General features: G+C 38.1%; 1 long non-coding RNA gene across 1 annotated transcript; it reads left to right on the top strand.

Annotated features, from left to right (window-relative positions):
• The first annotated feature begins 209 nt into the window (after positions 1–209).
• LOC128665156 (uncharacterized) lies at positions 210–20,716 on the top strand. Its single transcript, XR_008403009.1, has 2 exons — positions 210–297; positions 20,518–20,716. It is a non-coding gene; the product is annotated as an uncharacterized LOC128665156 (long non-coding RNA).
• Positions 20,717–22,342: the final 1,626 nt, after the last annotated feature.

Here is a 22,342-nt window from a genome sequence, read left to right as displayed (position 1 = left end):
GTATTTTCTAGACTAGAGGATCGACTACGTAATTATAAGGAAGTACAACTAATGCAAATAGCTATACCATGGCATGCGGCAGTGACAGTGATTTGGTAAGAGCTGGTATTGCATCACATCATCACATAACATTATCACACAAGACACCTGCCTACAATCACTGATCAGAGTGTGTAGGGTTTGCGGCAGGCAGGTCACGTGTGCGGGGTGCTTGGTAAGCGCCGCCCCGGGAGCGCGCTATGCTGATTGCTGCAGAAGCAGTGCTGCAGTGTGTTGGAGCTGTGTTTGCAGTTCTGGGTAAGTGTTAATAGTGATACTATTATGGCATCCCTAATAGCTTTCAGATTGAGTGTACGGTAGTATGCCTTTTGGGAACGTCGATTATTACAACGTTATATAACTTATTAATAATACAGCTTGTTATAAGGAGTGCAGCCTATGTACTGTACCAAAGGATGCACGGCTGGTTATTGTAAGAAAATAAAAACTTCTTAAAACTTTTGTTTCTGTAATTATAGTTATTAAGGTCTCTAAAAATATACAGATGTTTAAATACAACGTGTTAGGATTGTGGATTTATGGAATAAACTGCCGATAGAGATGGTAAACACAGGAACTGTAAAATAATAAAAAAATATATGCTTGGGACATGCATAAATATCATTAGGAAACAGTAACGTGTAATATGGGTAGACTGGATGGGCCTTTTGGTTCTTATGTGTGAAATTCTGTGTTTCTATGTAATGGTGAACTTTTTATTTTGTCTGTAGTTTGGTATAACAATGTTAAATAAGCTAATATTTCACAAATTAAATGATGCAGTGACCCCTGGATCATGATTGCTGTATTTGTAAGCAGCATGATGCTCAGACATCAAGTACTGTACACCTAGGTTTGCCACCTCAGCCATGCACCGATAGGACATTGTCTTATGAAACTACTAATTCTTCCTGGCTTGAAAGCACATACATTTTCTTTGCTGTTTTTATTAAAAGCTAATTTTTCTATCATCTGATGTTTATATTTGGAGCTTCATTCATGGCATTTTACCAAGCAAACTGTGTGTGTCACCTTGCAAAATGACCTAATAAAGTTCTGACAAATATGGCTAGATTTAAAGGGCTAGTCTCGAAAAAATTAAACTTTCATGATTTAGATAGAGTATACAATTTTAAGCATCTTTCTAATTTACTCTGATTATCAATTCTTCTTCATTCTTTTGGCATCTTTATTTTGAAAAGAAGAAATGTAAGCTTAGGAGCCAGCCCATTTTTGGTTCAGCACCCTGGGTAGTGCTTCCTGATTGGTGGATAATTTAGTCACCAATCGGCAAGTGCTACCCAGGTAATGAAACAAAAATGAGCTGGCTTACATTCTTGCTTTTTTTTTAAATAAAGATACCAAGATAATGAAGAAAAATTGAAATTAGTAGTAAATTAGAAAGTTGCTCTATCTGAATGAGTTTTATTTTGACTAGACTATTAACTTTTTAATTTAGTAGATTTGAACAATTTTCCTTTTAAAGGAAAAGGCCAGCGGATTGGAAAAATAAAACTAGTTAATTGGTATGGCTTTATTGCTTTGTATTATGACCAGATTGGTAATGGATTTCCAGGTATGCACTAGGAAAGAATGTGAACATTTGTTTAGTTCAACAAGTTGTTTGGCCCATTAAAACAGTTTATTAATGTTTAGCTACATTAACTTTGTTTAATGGAAATGAAAGTACACCCTGTAGAATTTTAATGATGCATATAACATTGTTTTCTCAGCATATACTGTTTGTGGGTTTTGGTTTTTTTTTTTTTTGAGTAGTATTTTAAAAACTGGACACTTAAAGGGACATTTCAGCAAAAATTGGAATCCGCATGAATGCGTTCCAGTTGTGAATAGAAGCATTTTTGTAATATATATGTATTGGTAAAAATACTTCTAATAAAATCTATAGCTGTTTCAAAAGTATATTTAAGTATGCACCAGCATTTTTAAACCCAGCGCTCAGAGCACCTAAGGTGCTTGTATCATCTGATAATGACTCATTTTAATTGCTGACATGATACAAGCTCTACTGGTGCTCTGAGCAGCTGCGGTATTTAAAATGCTGGTGCACTGAGAATATCTAGCTATGCTTCACATGCATGTGCAGAGAAAAATGCTAACACTAAAACTATAATAGCGTTTACTAGAAGCATTTTTGTCAATACATGTATTTTGCAAATATGTTTGTATTCAAATTTGTAATTCATTTATGTGCATTTACATTTTGAATTGAATGTCCCTTTAAAGGAACAATAGAGAAAAATTGTATTACTTATGAAAGATCATATCTTAAAGTGAAAGTAAAGTTACCAATATCGCTATAAACGGTTTTATCAATCCATTGTAAATATCCTAACTTTCATAAATTTTTCTTAATTTATTTTAGTTTTAGAAGGTCCATTATTTTATTACCTCTAAATCCGCAATATTTTCATTCTATTCCTCCGCCCACAATAATTGTTTTTTTTTCCTGCAGTGGTGACGGAGCGACATAGTAATTCCATTGGTCCCCCATGGTCATCTAAACCTGTTCGCTATACGCCCACATTTAGCAAAGCGCATGCGACTCTTACATGATCATACGTGCGTTTATGATAGCCGCATGAGCATATAATTTAGTAACTGAAATCCATTATCCTGACGTCACTTGCTTGCTCGTTAGTCGTCGCGGAAAGCGTATTTCTGCGCATGTGCAAAATATTTGTCTCACGAGAGCGTGCACCTATAAGGACGTATAGAGCGGGTGGGACCGCTCTTACGTGTAACTCTACCAAACACGGAAGCTAGCAAAAGGTACGTTGTAAAAAAATAAATAAAACATAGATATAATATACAAACATTTTCGAAAAAAAATAAACGTAGCGACTATAGTGTACATTTTGTAAGAGAATACAGAACGTTCTTTAAAGTGAAGGTCAATTTTCATGTGAAAGTGCTTGTTTTTTTTTTTTTAAAAAAAATATTAAAAACAGGGGCACTTTCATTCATGAAAATTGACATTGCACCGTATTTTAAAAATACTTGCCTTTTTTTCTTCTGAAACGCTGGATCGTCGTTCTGAAACTATGCCCTGCCTGCTTCTGGGTTAACTTACCCAGCAATGATGAAACCGGCTTCCTTCAAACACTGAGTTGCCTCAGGCAATGATTCCCCCGGGGTGGGAAGCCATGATTGGAGGATGCCAGAATCATCGTTGCTGATGTATGAAGAGGCTTGCAACGGGCTGGTGAAGCGCTGGAGCGGCTTCAAGAAGAAAAGGTAAGTATAGTTTAAGAAAACGGGTGAAATGTAAACTTTCATGAATGAAAGTGCCCCTGTTTTTAATAGTATTTTTAAAACTGGCACTTATTCTTGAAAGTTTACCTTCAATTTAATAATATTAAACTTTAAACATCTTAAATACATTTTTGCATAAAAGGTTAAGGGGACAGTAAACAAAAATGTAATGTATTCAAACCATTGCTGTTTTAGAAGGTCCATGCTCACCTAAAAGTGATAGTAAAGTCTCCCCTTTTTAAAATCTGAACCAGAATGTTAGTGATATTTAAAGGGATATGAAACCAAAATTTATTTTTCACAATTCAGGTAGAGCATGCAGTTTTAAGCAGCTTTATAATTTATTCCTATTATCAAACTTTCTTTGTTCTCTTGGTATCTTTTATTTTAAAAACAGGGAATGTAAGCTTAGGAGCCAGACCATTTTTGATTCAACACATGGGTAGCGATTGCTGATTGGTGGCTTGGTGTCTTTATTTGAAAAAGCAGGAATGTAAGCTTAAGAGCAGGTCCATTTTTGGTTCAGACCCTGGATAGCGCCTACATTTAGCCACCAATCAGCGAGCGCTACCCAGGTGCTGAACCAAAAATGGTCTGGTTCCTAAGCTTACAGCCGCAGAACGCAATTTTTTTCAATGTGGTGACGTTAACACCTCTTAGCCAATAGCTGTGCGCTCCAGCTGCCATTATGCTGGATAGCTAGAACGCTATTGGCTAAGATCCCCTCAGTGATAAAATAGCGTTCCGCCGTGGGTGGCCTGAGGCGCTTAGCGCAGCGAACACTGCAGACAAAGGAAAGTCCCCTTTATTTGTTACATTGGTAAATCCTAGTGTTTCACAAACGCTAGAATTTACTATCGCTTTAAGGTTTGATCTGTTCTCCAATCAGCTCTCTGCCTTTATCACACTTGTTGTAGCTATAGCACTGATTGGACAACAATTAAAATCTTTAGCTCACAGAAAAATTGACTTTTGAAGTGGCCGTCGGAGTGTGTAGTATTTGAATTTTATATCTATATTAAGTAAGTTATAGCACATCTTCGTTACAACTGATGAATGAACTTCCAGATCTGATATTTAAAAAAGGGGAGAGTTTACCATCACTTTAAAAGGACATGAACCCCAAAAATGTTCTTTCATGATTCAGATAGAGTATGCAATTTTAAACAACTTTCCAAGTTACATCTATTATCAGTTTTGTTTCATACTCTTGTTATCCTTTATTGAAGGAGTAGCAGAGCACTACTGGTTGCTATCTAAACACATCAGTAAGCCAATGACAATAGTTTTATATGTGCAGCTGCTACCTTCCAGCTCTTAGGCTACCTGGTATGTTTTTCAACAAAAGGCTACCAAGAAAAAAAAACAAATTATATAAATAGAAATAAATTGGAAAGTTGTTTAAAATTGTATGCTCTATCTGAATCTTGAAAAAATACCGTTATAGTCTAAAAATGACATGCTGTAATTCATTAGATCATATCATTTTCTCACTAGTGACCCTACACCTGCATGTGTTTAACCCCTCAAAGAAAAGGGCTAGTGGTAGTACAGCCAATTGTATGGTGTTCTCCCCACCCCATAGACTCTCTCAAAAGTGTGTGCTCCTCAAAGTCTCTTTTGAATAAGCAGTGATTTTTAAATCCTAAATACCTTGTAAGAAAATTTGAGCATTTCTTCTAGATACTGGTAGTTTTTGGTCTGTTATGACTTTTAATGTATTTAAAGTGAATGTCCATTTTCCTGTTAACGAATCCTCCAAATGCTTTCTTTAACCCCTTAATGACCGAGGACGTGCAGGGTACGTCCTCAAAAAAAAGGCAGTTAACGCCTGAGGACGTACCCTGCACGTCCTCGGTTTGGAAAGCAGCTGGAAGCGATCCTGCTCGCTTCCAGCTGCTTTCCGGTTATTGCAGTGATGCCTCGATATCGAGGCATCCTGCAATAACCATTTGTAGCCATCCGGTGCAGAGAGAGCCACTCTGTGGCCCTCTCTGCACCGGACATTAACGGCTACGTTCGTTGGTGGGTGGGAGCCGGTATGGGAGGTGGGTGGCGGCCATCGATGGCCTTTGTGATGCGGAGGGGGGCGGGATCGGGGGCGGGGACGACCGGGGGGACGCGCACGGACGCGCGCGCGTGCACGGGGAGGCCGGGCGGGCGCGTGCACGGGGAGGGAGCGGGTGGGAACCACTACCTACAGAAAATGTTTATGTTAGAAGTGGGGATCAAAGGGGTTAATATGGTTTTTTTGGTGATCGGTTTGGCTGGTGGGGTATTGGACTGTGGGGGGGAAGCTACACTACAGAAACAAAAAGTAAAACATAAAAAATAAAACATTTTTATTTGCAAACTGGGTACTGGCAGACAGCTGCCAGTACCCAAGATGGCCCCAATAAGGCAGAGGGGGAGGGTTAGGGAGCTATTTTGGGGGGATCAGGGAGGTTGGGGGCTAAGGGGGGACCCTACATAGCAGCATATGTAAATATGCTTAAAAAAAAATTTTTTTTTTTTTTTTTTATACCTTTTATTTTAGTACTGGCAGACTTTCTGCCAGTACTTAAGATGGCGGGGACAATTGTGGGGTGGGGGAGGGAAGAGTGCTGTTTGGGAGGGATCAGGGGGTGGGATGTGTCAGGTGGGAGTCTGATCTCTACACTAAAGCTAAAATTAACCCTGCAAGCTCCCTACAAACTACCTAATTAACCCCTTCACTGCTGGCCATAATACACATGTGATGCGCAGCAGCATTTAGCGGCCTTATAATTACCAAAAAGCAACGCCAAAGCCATATATGTCTGCTATTTATGAACAAAGGGGATCCCAGAGAAGCATTTAAAACCATTTGTGCCATAATTGCACAAGCTGTTTGTAAATAATTTTAGTGAAAAACCTAAAGTTTGAAAAAGTGAACAATTTTTTTTTATTTGATTGCTTTTGGCGGTGAAATGGTGGCATGAAATATACCAAAATGGGCCTAGATCAATACTTGGGGTTGTCTACTACACTAGAGCTAAAATTAACCCTAGAAGCTCCCTACATGCTCCCTAATTAACCCATTCACTGCTGGGCATAATACACGGTTGGTGCGCAGTGGCATTTAGCAGCCTTCTAATTACCAAAAAGCAAAGCCAAAGCCATATATGTCTGCTATTTATGAACAAAGGGGATCCCAGAGAAGCATTTACAACCATTTATTCCATAATTTCATGAGTTGTTTGTAAATAATTTCAGTGAGAAACCTAAAGTTTGTGAAAAAATTTGTGAAAAAGTAAAATAATTTTTTTATTTGATCGCATTCGGCGGTGAAATGGTGCCATGAAATATACCAAAATGGGCCTAGATCAATACTTTGGGATGTCTTCTAAAAAAAAATATATACATGTCAATGGATATTCAGAGATTCCTGAAAGATATTAGTGTCCCAATGTAACTAGCGCTAATTTTGAAAAAAAGTGGTTTGGAAATGGCAAAGTGCTACTTGTACTTATAGCCCTATAACTTGCAAAAAAAGTAAAGAACATGTAAACATTGGGTATTTCTAAACTCAGGACAAAATTTAGAAACTATTTAGCATGGGTGTTTTTTGGTGGTTGTAGATGTGTAACAGATTTTGGGGGTCAAAGTTAGAAAAAGTGTGTTTTTTTCCATTTTTTCCTCATATTTTATAATATTTTTTATAGTAAATTATAAGATATGGTGAAAATAATGGTATATTTTGAAAGTCCATTTAATGGCAAGAAAAACGGTATATAATATGTGTGGGTACAGTAAATGAGTAAGAGGAAAATTACAGCTAAACACAAACACCACAAAAATGTAAAAATAGCCTTGGTCCCAAACGGACAGAAAATGGAAAAGTGCTGTGGTCATTAAGGGGTTAATACATATTAAACTACCACTTTATTTTTTTGGAAAAATAAACGAATATTATATATTTTTCTTTCAAATTTGATTCAGTTACGTACCCAAACTCCTCCCAGTCATTACTCCCTTCTTCTCCCTGGTGTGACGTATAGAGCGGTCCCACCCGCTCTGTACGTATACTTCAAGCAGGCTCCCGTGTACACCTTCAATTGCGCATGCGTTTGTTAGCAATACACATCACCGCCAATATACATAAAAATGTTAAAATGCAATACATTTTAGGGGCCACTAAAGTGAGCATAGCAAGAGGCTGTTAGAAGCCATATCCTCTCACAACTGCCACTGTGATAGCTTCTCCGATCTAGGTATAAGTATGGTAAGTGCGCATGCGCGAAGTGTGAACGCGCGTCTAAACATAGATGAAGATAGGTTTTAACGCATGCATATTTAGATTGTGACGTTTTGAAATTGAGATTGAAACCCCCGTGGTTGAATCTATGATTGGTTAAAAGAGTGCATCTAAACCTGTCACTCAAATAGCGAAGATGGCGGGTGGAGGAAGCTTAGTGCGATATAACTGATAAAAAGCTAATTTTTGGCGTAAATATAGCAGTCATTGAAAAATGATGAATTAAACTTCAACTTATTTTTTATGCACATTAGTGTGGCGTTTTCGGGGGGTGGTGACTTTACATTCACTTTAATTGTTGGTGAGTAGTAGATATGTGCATTCTTCATTAGTTCAGAGGAATATGGCTGCTGGGAGCAGGATTTGTTAGTTTGAAAGTTCAACACGCATCTGTGCAAATCCAGATCTTGGTGTGTTGCACTTTCACACAAATCTGGCCTCACCCCAAAAGAGCTGAATGCCGCTACCTACAGCCGTATTTGTCATGCGTTCATAGAAACAAATAATGCACATATGTAGTGAGTAGTGTTAAATGGCTGTGATCTTTAAATTTATAAACAATGGTTCTTTTAGTTGTCAATCAATATTGCAAGTAAGCTATGAACAAAACAAAAAGTAGTAGAGGCGTTCTAGTTCAATAAAATGCTTTAATTTTATTAGAGCATTTTATTTTTAAATTTCTTTTTATGACTCCCATTTACTAACTAGTGAGCAGACAATGTTCCAGACTAGGGAACCTGTCTGCCCATGTTTAGGACTATTAAAGTGAATGGGGAACCTGTCTGCCCATGTTTGGGACTATCAAAGTGAATGGGGAACCTGTCTGCCCATGTTTGGGACTATCAAAGTGAATGGGGAACCTGTCTGCCCATGTTTGGGACTATCAAAGTGAATGGGGAACCTGTCTGCCCATGTTTGGGACTATCAAAGTGAATGGGGAACCTGTCTGCCCATGTTTGGGACTATCAAAGTGAATGGGGAACCTGTCTGCCCATGTTTGGGACTATCAAAGTGAATGGGGAACCTGTCTGCCCATGTTTGGGACTATCAAAGTGAATGGGGAACCTGTCTGCCCATGTTTGGGACTATCAAAGTGAATGGGGAACCTGTCTGCCCATGTTTGGGACTATCAAAGTGAATGGGGAACCTGTCTGCCCATGTTTGGGACTATCAAAGTGAATGGGGAACCTGTCTGCCCATGTTTGGGACTATCAAAGTGAATGGGGAACCTGTCTGCCCATGTTTGGGACTATCAAAGTGAATGGGGAACCTGTCTGCCCATGTTTGGGACTATCAAAGTGAATGGGGAACCTGTCTGCCCATGTTTGGGACTATCAAAGTGAATGGGGAACCTGTCTGCCCATGTTTGGGACTATCAAAGTGAATGTAAAGTTAAATGAGAAAGTGCCTGGTTTTTAAAATTCTCTTAAAACAGGGGCACTTTTATTAATTACTTTTTTTTTTTTTTTTAAATACCTTTTTTCTTTATGAAACCGGCGATATTCCTTCCGCAGCTCCTGCTGTACTTAGTACAGCAATGATGAATCCAGCTTCCTCCAATCATTGCGTGCACTTCAATGCGTCTAGCTTGTGAGGCCACTCAATGATTGGAGGAAGCCGGATTCGGCATCGATATGCTAGGTACAGCAGGAGCTGCGGGCGGAGGATTGCCAGTCTGCTGTCATAAGGAAAAATGTTAGTTTTTTGTTTTTAAAAAAAAAAAAAAAAAAAAAAGCTTAAATAAAGTTTAAGCGTTGTTTTTAAAAACCGGGCACTTTCCTCATTAAACTTTACATTCACTTTAAGGAAGAATCTGCTTCCTGCATTTAGCATTACTCATGCAAGTGCTTGTGCAGCCCCTCCCTCCTGCTGCTCAAGAGTAGGGAGTATCAATCATCCCAGATGAATGTCTGGGATCACTAACTGTGCCACATCTCAAGTGGAGGTGTACTTAAAGGGACACTTCACCCAAAAAATGTCTCCCCTTTAAATTGTTCCCAATGATTCATTTTATCTGCTGGAGTGTCTTAAATTGTTTACAAGTAGCTCCTGTACCCCTATTTTGGCATTTGAAATAGCTGATTTAGCCTGTGGTATCCCAACCTATATTGAAAGTTTCTATACTGGAGTATATTCTATTGAATAGCCTAAGTAAACGCAGCCAGCAGAAGAGATTACACTCTCAGTGAGGGGCATGATAGTTAAGTAATAAAATGATAATTTTCCATTGTTCTCTCTATGTATTAAGCTTTGGTGTTCCAGACAAATATAAGATAAGGAAACAAGTCTGTGTACATAAAAGTGATAACATAATGAGATCTGATATTACCTGAAGCTCAACCCATTGTAATAGGCTGTTTAAAAACACAAAACCAGCTATTTAATATACACAAATAACCCGAAAAATGAAATTTCTCATACATTTTATACTCTGCAGCTGGTATAACAAGTCATTGAATATACATTCATATAAAAACTATTTTACAGTGTACTGTGCCCTTAACAGCGATGCAGAGTAATTTATTTATACTTTTTAATTATTTATATTGACCCAAACTTTCAAAATATAGTTGATGCTGGTAAAATTGAGACTGTAGCAACCCTACCCATCGCTTTATGTTCCCAACTTGGTTCCCATCAACAATTTAAATCTCTATTGGTAAAGTAATTGTTGAAGCCTACTGAGTATTGCAATACTACCCCTATTGTATATTTATAGCTGGTCGATGCACTGATAAGTGTTTATCTGATTGTTGCACATTGCAAACTTGCAATAGCTCATTAAGTAAACATCCTTCTCTCGCACTTGCATATGAACTAACCAGCTTTTTTCAAGCTCTGGGAAGAGCAACAGGAAACTGAAACTGTTAATCATGACACATAAACAGATCACAGTAAAAGGTATTTTTTAAAATAACATTGCATACACTTTTTAAAAACATTATGCCTCCGTCAAATAGCCTAAATTTTGTTTATATGTTGCTTGAAATTAACATAAAGGTTCTTAATAATTAGAAATTAAAAAATACATTATAGGTGGGACTAAGGGGTGGCGGCCATGCTTGGACGCAAAATTTTGAGGTGCTCCAGTCATCCTGCTGCATCAAGCTAATATTTTAATTTGGGTTCTCCATCTGGACTTCAATTTGATATCAATTTGAACTACAGAGGATTCCCTCTCAGCAGATACCTTTCTTTGTGATTGGTGCCTGCTCTGAATCCGGAGCTTTTCTCTGAGGTTTAAGCCTCAACACAACCCCCCCCCCCCCAGTTATTTTCCTATTGGACTTCACTGTTGTGCAGTGCCATATGTGCGCTAATCAATAACCATCTCAGATACCTGCACAAAGCCAGTCATAGAGATTAAAAATGGAGACTGCTACATATGTCTTAACAGAACTGAGCCGTTTGCTCGAAGGCTACCAAGTCGTATTAGAGGAGAAGCTACAAATATGCCTTGCACCTCAAAGAGATTTCTCCAACCAGAGCTTATTTGCTTAGAAGAGGAGAGAGATGGAGCTTCTCATCCTCCGTGCATATTACCTGCTACTGGACATTCCCGTACACTCATTGATACAGATCCTAAAACCAGGGATAATACAGCGCTGAGGGAGACCCACGGCTGCTCTACAATCAAGGGACGTTCAATTTTACAGGGGGGTCAAAGGCTATGATACCAGTAACTACTGGAACCGCAGCTAACGTCTCTACCAGACCGAAGACAAATAACTTAATACATTACCTGGATCGGAGGCCACACTGACTAGGCGAGACTTCCCCTGCAAATTCTTGTTTGCCTACAGCTGCCCTCCATGTGCACAGAGTTGCTGAATGTGAGCCGGGACTCGGGTACAGTGTTTTTTTTTCCCATCTCCCAAGCTACCCTGTCTCGAGCTAGACACTACAGAACCGGCTCCTGATGTTACCTTGCATCCAGTAAAAATTCCAACGCAATGGAGTGGGCTAATGGTCTTACATATTCTCCTTTCTGTCCTAGCTTAATTATCTTTGCTATCCCAATGGAAAACAGCTTAGCAGCAATAACAAGAACACTAATGGACCCGCTTCATTAGCTATTCTTCAAAGTATGTTATAGGCAAAAATATATTTTTATACACCATGTTACTCGGTAATATTATTCCACCTTTGTCTTCCTATACCTATGTACCTAATTTGCCTGTAGAATCTAATGTGAATCTATAACTTTTTAGAAATTGCAAATCACTATAAAGAATAATCCTATATTGATGACAAGTTAAGTCTAGATGCCTCAGGGATATTTTAGATTTAATTAAGCTGCGCAACTTTATTTTATTAGTGCTAATGTGTATATTTCACTGTCATGACAGATCTCTCTCTTTCTCTCTGGCAGGGTCCTATATGTTAAAATTGAGATCTCTAATTTCTCTGTCCCTATAGAGCCTTATCCAAAGGGGCATTAGACTTCTTAAAGTATGTTATAGGCAAAAATGTATTTATGTGCACCATGTTACCGGGTTATATTATACCACCTTTGTTTTTCTTTACCTATGTGCCGGTTTTCCTATAGAACCTAATGTGCCTATAGAATCTAACTAGTTAGAAAGTGGCGTTTGTAATGTACAATATAGCTGAGCTGCCATTCCTGACTCTGTACAAAAGAACTTAAACCCATCTCTTCTCACCATTTGTCGTGTAACAGTAGCTCTCCTTGAGAGTATACATCTAGATCTTATTTACCATTAGCAAAAAGCGAATTCAAATTTGAATTCATAAGCTTGGTAGACACTGCAGTTCTCACATTTTGTATTAAGCAGATATCCAGGTCTAACCTGAACTTAGATGTAGGACTGCTACTAAGCGGACATAACTTTACCATCATTTAACTTTCCTGCAGCTGTAGTTTATTTTACTCTAGAACTAGATTGTATTAATGTTCAGAATTTTAAATCCTACTTGTAGGTCCATAAGTGACCCAACACCCTCCAAGTGTCATCTCTATTAGAAATGAAAGCCCAAAACCTACAGAAGCTAAAAAAAATAATAGGCTTTAATGATAAAGGTCATAAACTGATATGGAGCATTATCACTTAGGTTTCTGGTATTGTTTTATAGGCCTGTTTATAATGTGTCATTACCTATACTTCTGAAATTGTTGTGATATTCTGTAAAATCCAAAAGAAGTGACTCATTTTTGTACTTTGACCTTAATTTCTGGATATGTCTTTATTTCAACCTCAATAAATAATAAAAAAAAACATTATACGTGTACACCTTCACCATCCCTCTTTTTCCAATCTAGCTCAAAATATCTTTCTGGCCCTTTAAAATAGTGGGGAAAATACTAGCAAGCTTTTTAATATTGTAGTATGCTAAGATGTTATGGAAGCTCATTTTATAAACCACTTTTACAAATGAGTGTGCATATCAACACTGCTGGGCTTTAACTCCCTTAGGAAGGCATAGAACGTTCTAACCAGTTTCGCTGATCTGAAGCCATAGGCGTTTCCTGGATTGGATTGCGGGCTGCAGGGGGTGGCTAGCGTCATAGGCACTCACCCCTGACACAATCCCATCTTTGAAATCACGTGATCGCATCATTTTTCCGTATTTGTTTCCATTGGAATTTTGTTCCAATGTAGACAAATGAGTACCGTCAGGAAAGGGTTATTATTTATGTATGTTTACTTTGATAACATTCTTCCTGCTAGGAACATTGTTGCACCTACCCAGATCTTCAAATTTTAAGGCAAAATATTTTGTCATAGGTTATGCTGACCTGTTATGTAAATGGTCGAATCTTCAGCCAAGCTAATGTTTGTTTTCTAATTTAAAGGAATATGAAACCCAAAATTTCTTTCATGTTTCAGACACGGCACAGAATTCTAAACAACTTTTCAATTTACTTCAATTAGCAAATTTGCTTAATTTCTTTGGCAGTCATTGTTGAAGGAGCAACATTGCATTAGAGCACTGGTTTTCAAACCCGTCCTCAGGCCTCCCCATACAGTCCTGGTTTTCTGGATAATCTTATGTGAGAGCAGGTAAAATAACCATGGTTACTAATCAGCTGATTATTTCACCTGTGCTCTAGTTAAGATATCCACAAAATGTGGCCTATTAGGGAGGCCTGAGGACAGGTCTGAAAACCAGTGCATTAGAGGAAACTAGCTGAACACATTGGGTGAACCAATGATAAGAGGCATATATGTGTAGCCACCAATCAGCAGCTAGTTCCCAGTAGTGCATTGAGGCTCCTGATTCTACCTAGGTATTCTTTTCAACACAGAATACCAAAAGAAAAAAGCAAATTAGATATAAAAGCAACTTTGAAAAAAATGGCATGTTCTATGAATCATGAAATAATTTCTTTCATGTAATTAGCAAGAGTCCATGAGCTAGTGACGTATGGGATATACATTCCTACCAGGAGGGGCAAAGTTTCCCAAACCTCAAAATGCCTATAAATACACCCCTCACCACACCCACAATTCAGTTTTACAAACTTTGCCTCCGATGGAGGTGGTGAAGTAAGTTTGTGCTAGATTCTACGTTGATATGCGCTCCGCAGCAAGTTGGAGCCCGGTTTTCCTCTCAGCGTGCAGTGAATGTCAGAGGGATGTGAGGAGAGTATTGCCTATTTGAATGCAGTGATCTCCTTCTACGGGGTCTATTTCATAGGTTCTCTGTTATCGGTCGTAGAGATTAATCTCTTACCTCCCTTTTCAGATCGACGATATACTCTTATATATACCATTACCTCTGCTGATTCTCGTTTCAGTACTGGTTTGGCTATCTGCTATATGTAGATGAGTGTCCTGGGGTAAGTAAGTCTTATTTTCTATGACACTCCAAGCTATGGTTGGGCACTTTGTTTATAAAGTTCTAAATATATGTATTCAAACATGTATTTGCCTTGACTCAGAATGTTCAACTTTCCTTATTTTCAGACAGTCAGTTTCATATTTGGGATAATGCATTTTGATTTAACCTTTTTTTTTTTCTTACCTTCAAAAATTTGACTCTTCCCTGTGGGCTGTTAGGCTCGCGGGGGCTGAAAATGCTTCATTTTATTGCATCATTCTTGGCGCGGACTTTTTTGGCGCAAAAATTCTATTTCCGTTTCCGGCGTCATACGTGTCGCCGGAAGTTACGTCATTTTTTGACGTTATTTCGCGCCAAAAATGTCGGCGTTCCGGATGTGGCGTCATTTTTGGCGCCAAAAGCATTTAGGCGCCAAATAATGTGGGAGTCTTATTTGGCGCGAAAAAATATGGGCGTCGCTTTTGTCTCCACATTATTTAAGTCTCATTTTTCATTGCTTCTGGTTGCTAGAAGCTTGTTCTTTGGCATTTTTTCCCATTCCTGAAACTGTCATTTAAGGAATTTGATCAATTTTGCTTTATATATATGTTGTTTTTTCTCTTACATATTGCAAGATGTCTCACGTTGCATCTGAGTCAGAAGATACTACAGGAAAATCGCTGTCTAGTGCTGGATCTACCAAAGCTAAGTGTATCTGCTGTAAACTTTTGGTAGCTATTTCTCCAGCTGTTGTTTGTATTGATTGTCATGACAAACTTGTTAAAGCAGATAATATTTCCTTTAGTAAAGTACCATTGCCTGTTGCAGTTCCTTCAACATCTAAGGTGCAGAATGTTCCTGATAATATAAGAGATTTTGTTTCTGAATCCATAAAGAAGGCTATGTCTGTTATTTCTCCTTCTAGTAAACGTAAAAAATCTTTTAAAACTTCTCTCCCTACAGATGAATTTTTAAATGAACATCATCATTCTGATTCTGATGACTCCTCTGGTTCAGAGGATTCTGTCTCTGAGGTTGATGCTGATAAATCTTCATATTTATTTAAAATGGAATTTATTCGTTCTTTACTTAAAGAAGTTCTAATTGCTTTAGAAATAGAGGATTCTGGTCCTCTTGATACTAATTCTAAACGTTTGGATAAGGTATTTAAAGCTCCTGTGGTTATTCCAGAAGTTTTTCCTGTTCCTAATGCTATTTCTGCAGTAATTTCCAAAGAATGGGATAAATTGGGTAATTCATTTACTCCTAAACGTTTTAAGCATTTATATCCTGTGCCGTCTGACAGATTGGAATTTTGGGACAAAATCCCTAAAGTTGATGGGGCTATTTCTACCCTTGCTAAACGTACTACTATTCCTACGTCAGATGGTACTTCGTTTAAGGATCCTCTAGATAGGAAAATTGAGTCCTTTCTAAGAAAAGCTTATCTGTGTTCAGGTAATCTTCTTAGACCTGCTATATCTTTGGCTGATGTTGCTGCAGCTTCAACTTTTTGGTTGGAAACTTTAGCGCAACAAGTAACACATCGTGATTCTCATGACATTATTATTCTTCTTCAGCATGCTAATAATTTTATCTGTGATGCCATTTTTGATATTATCAGAGTTGATGTCAGGTTTATGTCTCTACCTATTTTAGCTAGAAGAGCTTTATGGCTTAAAACTTGGAATGCTGATATGGCTTCTAAATCAACTTTACTTTCTATTTCTTTCCAGGGTAACAAATTATTTGGTTCTCAGTTGGATTCCATCATTTCAACTGTTACTGGTGGGAAAGGAACTTTTTTACCACAGGATAAAAAATCTAAAGGTAAAAGTAGGGCTAATAATCGTTTTCGTTCCTTTCGTTTCAACAAAGAACAAAAGCCTGATCCTTCATCCTCAGGAGCAGTTTCAGTTTGGAAACCATCTCCAGTCTGGAATAAATCCAAGCCAGCTAGAAAGGCAAAGCCTGCTTCTAAGTCCACATGAAGGTGCGGCCCTCATTCCAGCTCAGCTGGTAGGGGGCAGGTTACGTTTTTTCAAGGAAATTTGGATCAATTCTGTTCACAATCTTTGGATTCAGAACATTGTTTCAGAAGGGTACAGAATTGGTTTCAAGATGAGACCTCCTGCAAAGAGATTTTTTTCTTTCCCGTGTCCCAGCAAATCCAGTAAAAGCTCAAGCATTTCTGAAATGTGTTTCAGATCTAGAGTTGACTGGAGTAATTATGCCAGTTCCAGTTCCGGAACAGGGGATGGGGTTTTATTCAAATCTCTTCATTGTACCAAAGAAGGAGAATTCCTTCAGACCAGTTCTGGATCTAAAAATATTGAATCGTTATGTACGGATACCAACGTTCAAAATGGTAACTGTAAGGACTATCTTGCCTTTTGTTCAGCAAGGGAATTATATGTCCACAATAGATTTACAGGATGCATATCTGTATATTCCGATTCATCCAGATCATTATCAGTTCCTGAGATTCTCTTTTCTGGACAAGCATTACCAGTTTGTGGCTCTGCCGTTTGGCCTAGCTACAGCTCCAAGAATTTTTACAAAGGTTCTCGGTGCCCTTCTGTCTGTAATCAGAGAACAGGGTATTGTGGCATTTCCTTATTTGGACGATATCTTGGTACTTGCTCAGTCTTTACATTTAGCAGAATCTCATACGAATCGACTTGTGTTGTTTCTTCAAGATCATGGTTGGAGGATCAATTTACCAAAAAGTTCTTTGATTCCTCAGACAAGGGTAACCTTTCTGGGTTTCCAGATGGATTCAGTGTCCATGACTCTGTCTTTAACAGACAAGAGACGTCTAAAATTGATTGCAGCTTGTCGAAACCTTCAGTCACAATCATTCCCTTCGGTAGCCTTATGCATGGAAATTCTAGGTCTTATGACTGCTGCATCGGACGCGATCCCCTTTGCTCGTTTTCACATGCGACCTCTTCAGCTCTGTATGCTGAAGCAATGGTGCAAGGATTACACGAAGATATCTCAAACAATATCTTTAAAACAGATTGTTCGACACTCTCTAACATGGTGGACAGATCACCATCGTTTAATTCAGGGGGCTTCTTTTGTGCTTCCGACCTGGACTGTAATTTCAACAGATGCAAGTCTCTCGGGTTGGGGAGCTGTGTGGGGATCTCTGACGGCACAAGGAGTTTGGGAATCTCAGGAGGTGAGATTACCGATCAATATTTTGGAACTCCGTGCAATTTTCAGGGCTCTTCAGTTTTGGCCTCTTCTGAAGAGAGAATCGTTCATTTGTTTTCAGACAGACAATGTCACAACTGTGGCATACATCAATCATCAAGGAGGGACTCACAGTCCTCTGGCTATGAAAGAAGTATCTCGAATTTTGGTTTGGGCGGAATCCAGCTCCTGTCTAATCTCTGCGGTTCATATCCCAGGTATAGACAATTGGGAAGCGGATTATCTCAGTCGCCAAACGTTGCATCCGGGCGAATGGTCTCTTCACCCAGAGGTATTTCTTCAGATTGTTCAAATGTGGGAACTTCCAGAAATAGATCTGATGGCGTCCCATCTAAACAAGAAACTTCCCAGGTATCTGTCCAGATCCCGGGATCCTCAGGCGGAGGCAGTGGATGCATTATCACTTCCTTGGAAGTATCATCCTGTCTATATCTTTCCGCCTCTAGTTCTTCTTCCAAGAGTAATCTCCAAGATTCTGAAGGAATGCTCGTTTGTTCTGCTGGTAGCTCCGGCATGGCCTCACAGGTTTTGGTATGCGGATCTTGTCCGGATGGCCTCTTGCCAACCGTGGACTCTTCCGTTAAGACCAGACCTTCTGTCACAAGGTCCCTTTTTCCATCAGGATCTGAAATCCTTAAATTTAAAGTTATGGAGATTGAACGCTTGATTCTTGGTCAAAGAGGTTTCTCTGACTCTGTAATTAATACTATGTTACAGGCTCGTAAATCTGTATCTCGAGAGATATACTATAGAGTCTGGAAGACTTATATTTCTTGGTGTCTTTCTCATCATTTTTCTTGGCATTCTTTTAGAATACCGAGAATTTTACAGTTTCTTCAGGATGGTTTAGATAAGGGTTTGTCCGCAAGTTCTTTGAAAGGACAAATCTCTGCTCTTTCTGTTCTTTTTCAAAGAAAGATTGCTATTCTTCCTGATATTCATTGTTTTGTACAAGCTTTGGTTCGTATAAAACCTGTCATTAAGTCAATTTCTCCTCCTTGGAGTTTGAATTTGGTTCTGGGAGCTCTTCAAGCTCCTCCGTTTGAACCTATGCATTCATTGGACATTAAATTACTTTCTTGGAAAGTTTTGTTCCTTTTGGCCATCTCTTCTGCCAGAAGAGTTTCTGAATTATCTGCTCTTTCTTGTGAGTCTCCTTTTCTGATTTTTCATCAGGATAAGGCGGTGTTGCGAACTTCTTTTGAATTTTTACCTAAAGTTGTGAATTCCAACAACATTAGTAGAGAAATTGTGGTTCCTTCATTATGTCCTAATCCTACGAATTCTAAGGAGAAATCGTTGCATTCTTTGGATGTTGTTAGAGCTTTGAAATATTATGTTGAAGCTACGAAATCTTTCCGTAAGACTTCTAGTCTATTTGTTATCTTTTCCGGTTCTAGAAAAGGCCAGAAAGCTTCTGCCATTTCTTTGGCATCTTGGTTGAAATCTTTAATTCATCTTGCCTATGTTGAGTCGGGTAAAACTCCGCCTCAGAGAATTACAGCTCATTCTACTAGGTCAGTTTCTACTTCCTGGGCGTTTAGGAATGAAGCTTCGGTTGACCAGATCTGCAAAGCAGCAACTTGGTCCTCTTTGCATACTTTTACTAAATTCTACCATTTTGATGTATTTTCTTCTTCTGAAGCAGTTTTTGGTAGAAAAGTACTTCAGGCAGCGGTTTCAGTTTGAATCTTCTGCTTATGTTTTTCGTTAAACTTTATTTTGGGTGTGGATTATTGTTAGCAGGAATTGGCTGTCTTTATTTTATCCCTCCCTCTCTAGTGACTCTTGTGTGGAAAGATCCACATCTTGGGTAGTCATTATCCCATACGTCACTAGCTCATGGACTCTTGCTAATTACATGAAAGAAAACATAATTTATGTAAGAACTTACCTGATAAATTCATTTCTTTCATATTAGCAAGAGTCCATGAGGCCCGCCCTTTTTTTGTGGTGGTTATGATTTTGTATAAAGCACAATTATTCCAATTCCTTATTTTATATGCTTTCGCACTTTTTTATCACCCCACTTCTTGGCTATTCGTTAAACTGAATTGTGGGTGTGGTGAGGGGTGTATTTATAGGCATTTTGAGGTTTGGGAAACTTTGCCCCTCCTGGTAGGAATGTATATCCCATACGTCACTAGCTCATGGACTCTTGCTAATATGAAAGAAATGAATTTATCAGGTAAGTTCTTACATAAATTATGTTTTTGTGTTTCATGTCCCTTTTTTAAGTAGAAAATTGAATAATTCGATTTGCTTGAAAGATAATCTATTTTATAGTCTGAAAACAAATCTATTCTTTTTGCAGTTTTGATTTTAGGTAAAAAAAAAAACCTACCGGGATATTTCCGGTTCATAGTGTATACAGGTCCTAGTATTTTTTCTTTAATAAAACACTAATACTTCTTCCTTAAATATAGTTTACTCCAGTGCAAGCATTGTTAGTTTATTTTAAATACTTAAATTTAGTCTCTAATATATGCTAACATAAACAATCTGACATGATGCCCATAGTTTAGTACTTAATTCCCAATCCCTTTGAAATTAAATACATATTCTTCATTTGTGCATAATAAAATTGCAGCAAGTTACCTGTGCCCCCTGCCCATCAAATGGAACTAATGTGCATATCATTTTCTTCTCTGCTGTGCAATTAACAGAAGAGGAGCAGGGGGCCTTTTTTTTTTTTTTTTTTTTTTAAGAATTTCTGAGTTTTCTATTATGTTTGGACCATTCATGATTCATTTAATATCCCAAAAGAAGTAATGTTTATCTTTTTATATAAGTTTATGCTTCCCCTTTTAACATTGTGAGACTTATGAGTAAGATGGTTTTCAGAGATGCTTACAGATTGATTAGATGAGTATTTATTAAATGTGTATGTATGTGCTAAATATGGGCTTTTTTTCTTTCAGATGCTTGCAGCTCTACATGTTAGTCTAACAAAGTGATAATTTCATTGACTCTTTCCTGTGTGTCTTCCGGATAAGTTTGTGGCGGCTGCAGGAAGAAACATTTCTTTTTTTAGAAGAATCTGCCATAAAGTCAGAAGCTAAAGCAATGACTGAATTTCTTTTTTGCTTTAGCTGCTGTATTGGTGAACAGCCACAGCCGGTGAGTTAATTCTCTTTTCCAGTTACAACACACTTAGGGCTTGTTTCCATTGAGGTGGTAAAGTTTGGAAACTGGTGATAAATATCTTTATCTCCATTATAGTCTATGGAGAACGTTTATGTTTCCAAACTTTACCACCTCAATGGAAACTAGGTCTTAGTTGGGACAGTTATGTTTTCTCTTGTTACTAATTAGTACTAAAATTGCACGCTTTCTGACAGTTGAAAGTTTGAAAATGGATAAGTTAATTGTGACAATTGTATTGAAGTTGCTGTTAGAGTGTATATAACTCTTAAAAATCTCCTGTTAAAAATAAGAACATGTTCTTTTTCTTGCCTGCTGCAAGACTAGTGGAAATTTCAAGATAAAGATGGTATTTGTATGCAGACAGAGATTTTGTTAGTCTAGTTGCAGTAAAACAGCTTATCATTGTGTTTCCTATGCTATTTAGAAAAGACGCCGGCGAATTGACAGAAGTATGATCGGAGAACCAATGAATTTTGTACATACTGCTCATGTAGGGTCAGGTGATGCAAATGCTGGCTTTGCAATGGTAAGTACAAAAATATTGTAAGTTGTAGCTGGATTCTGAGTCTCTAGTAGGGCTTTGAGACATGAGGTTTTATAAATATTTTAAAGGGATATAAAGTTCAAAACTGAAATGCGAATGGGTGCATTTCAGTTTGTAATATAATCATTTTGCAGTATACTTACTTTAGCAAAAATTCTTCTAGTAAAAGTTACTGTTTTTCAGCTGCATACACACATATGCTATGAGGGCCCGTGCACCAGTATTCAATACCCATGGCTGCTCAGAGAGGTGGAGGGTGTATTGCTTCTGTGAAGATGTCATTTGTTTCATACAAGCCACTGCTGACTCTCTGACAAGGTGTGGTGTTTGAATATTGGTGCACATGCCTTTACAGCATATGTGCGTATGCCATTGAAAAACTAATATTTTACTAGAAGCATTTTTGTAATATAATTCCATTTCAAATAACACCGATGCACATTTCAACGTTTACCTTTCTATCCCTTTAATCTTAAACATGTTTCCTTATATGGAGTGGGTGAGAGCATAAACAGTAACTTACTAGCTAGGTCTGTTATCCGTTTGTATTAGAGTTGCTAAGTGTTGCTTATGAGGCTGAAAATAGCTGCATAGGCTGTTCCTGTTTTATGTAGGGTATTTTGCTGTTATGCCCTGATTAGTTGCACTTTATTTTTTTCATAAAGTAGATTGACAGAACCAGAATTTGTAGCCAAACCCTATGTTTTTATGTATTTTAAACTTCAAAATAACAACCTCCATGACCCGCGTCGTAAACATTCTGCTGTTTGTTGCTATATAGAATTATAGGAATTAAAGAATGTAAAATGGATGTGCCTAGTGGTACCCCATACTCATAAATTAGACACAAATGACAGCCGAGGGTGTACATATATTTGCAAGATTCAATGGTTTTTCAATTTTAAAATGAACTAACAAAAACTTTCAAGGAGTAATCTGACCAAAGATAGAGGCGGATATTGAAGGTAGCGAGAGTCCGGCAGATATTTTATGGGAACCCACAGGAAACACAAAAAAGCTCACATATAGATCACCAGTGACACAAACCACAGTAC

Source organism: Bombina bombina, chromosome 6 (assembly GCF_027579735.1).
Source record: "Bombina bombina isolate aBomBom1 chromosome 6, aBomBom1.pri, whole genome shotgun sequence".
Taxonomy (NCBI): Eukaryota; Metazoa; Chordata; class Amphibia; order Anura; family Bombinatoridae; genus Bombina; species Bombina bombina.
Note: the sequence above shows the minus strand (reverse complement) of the source record. Positions and strands in the feature narration are given on the sequence as shown.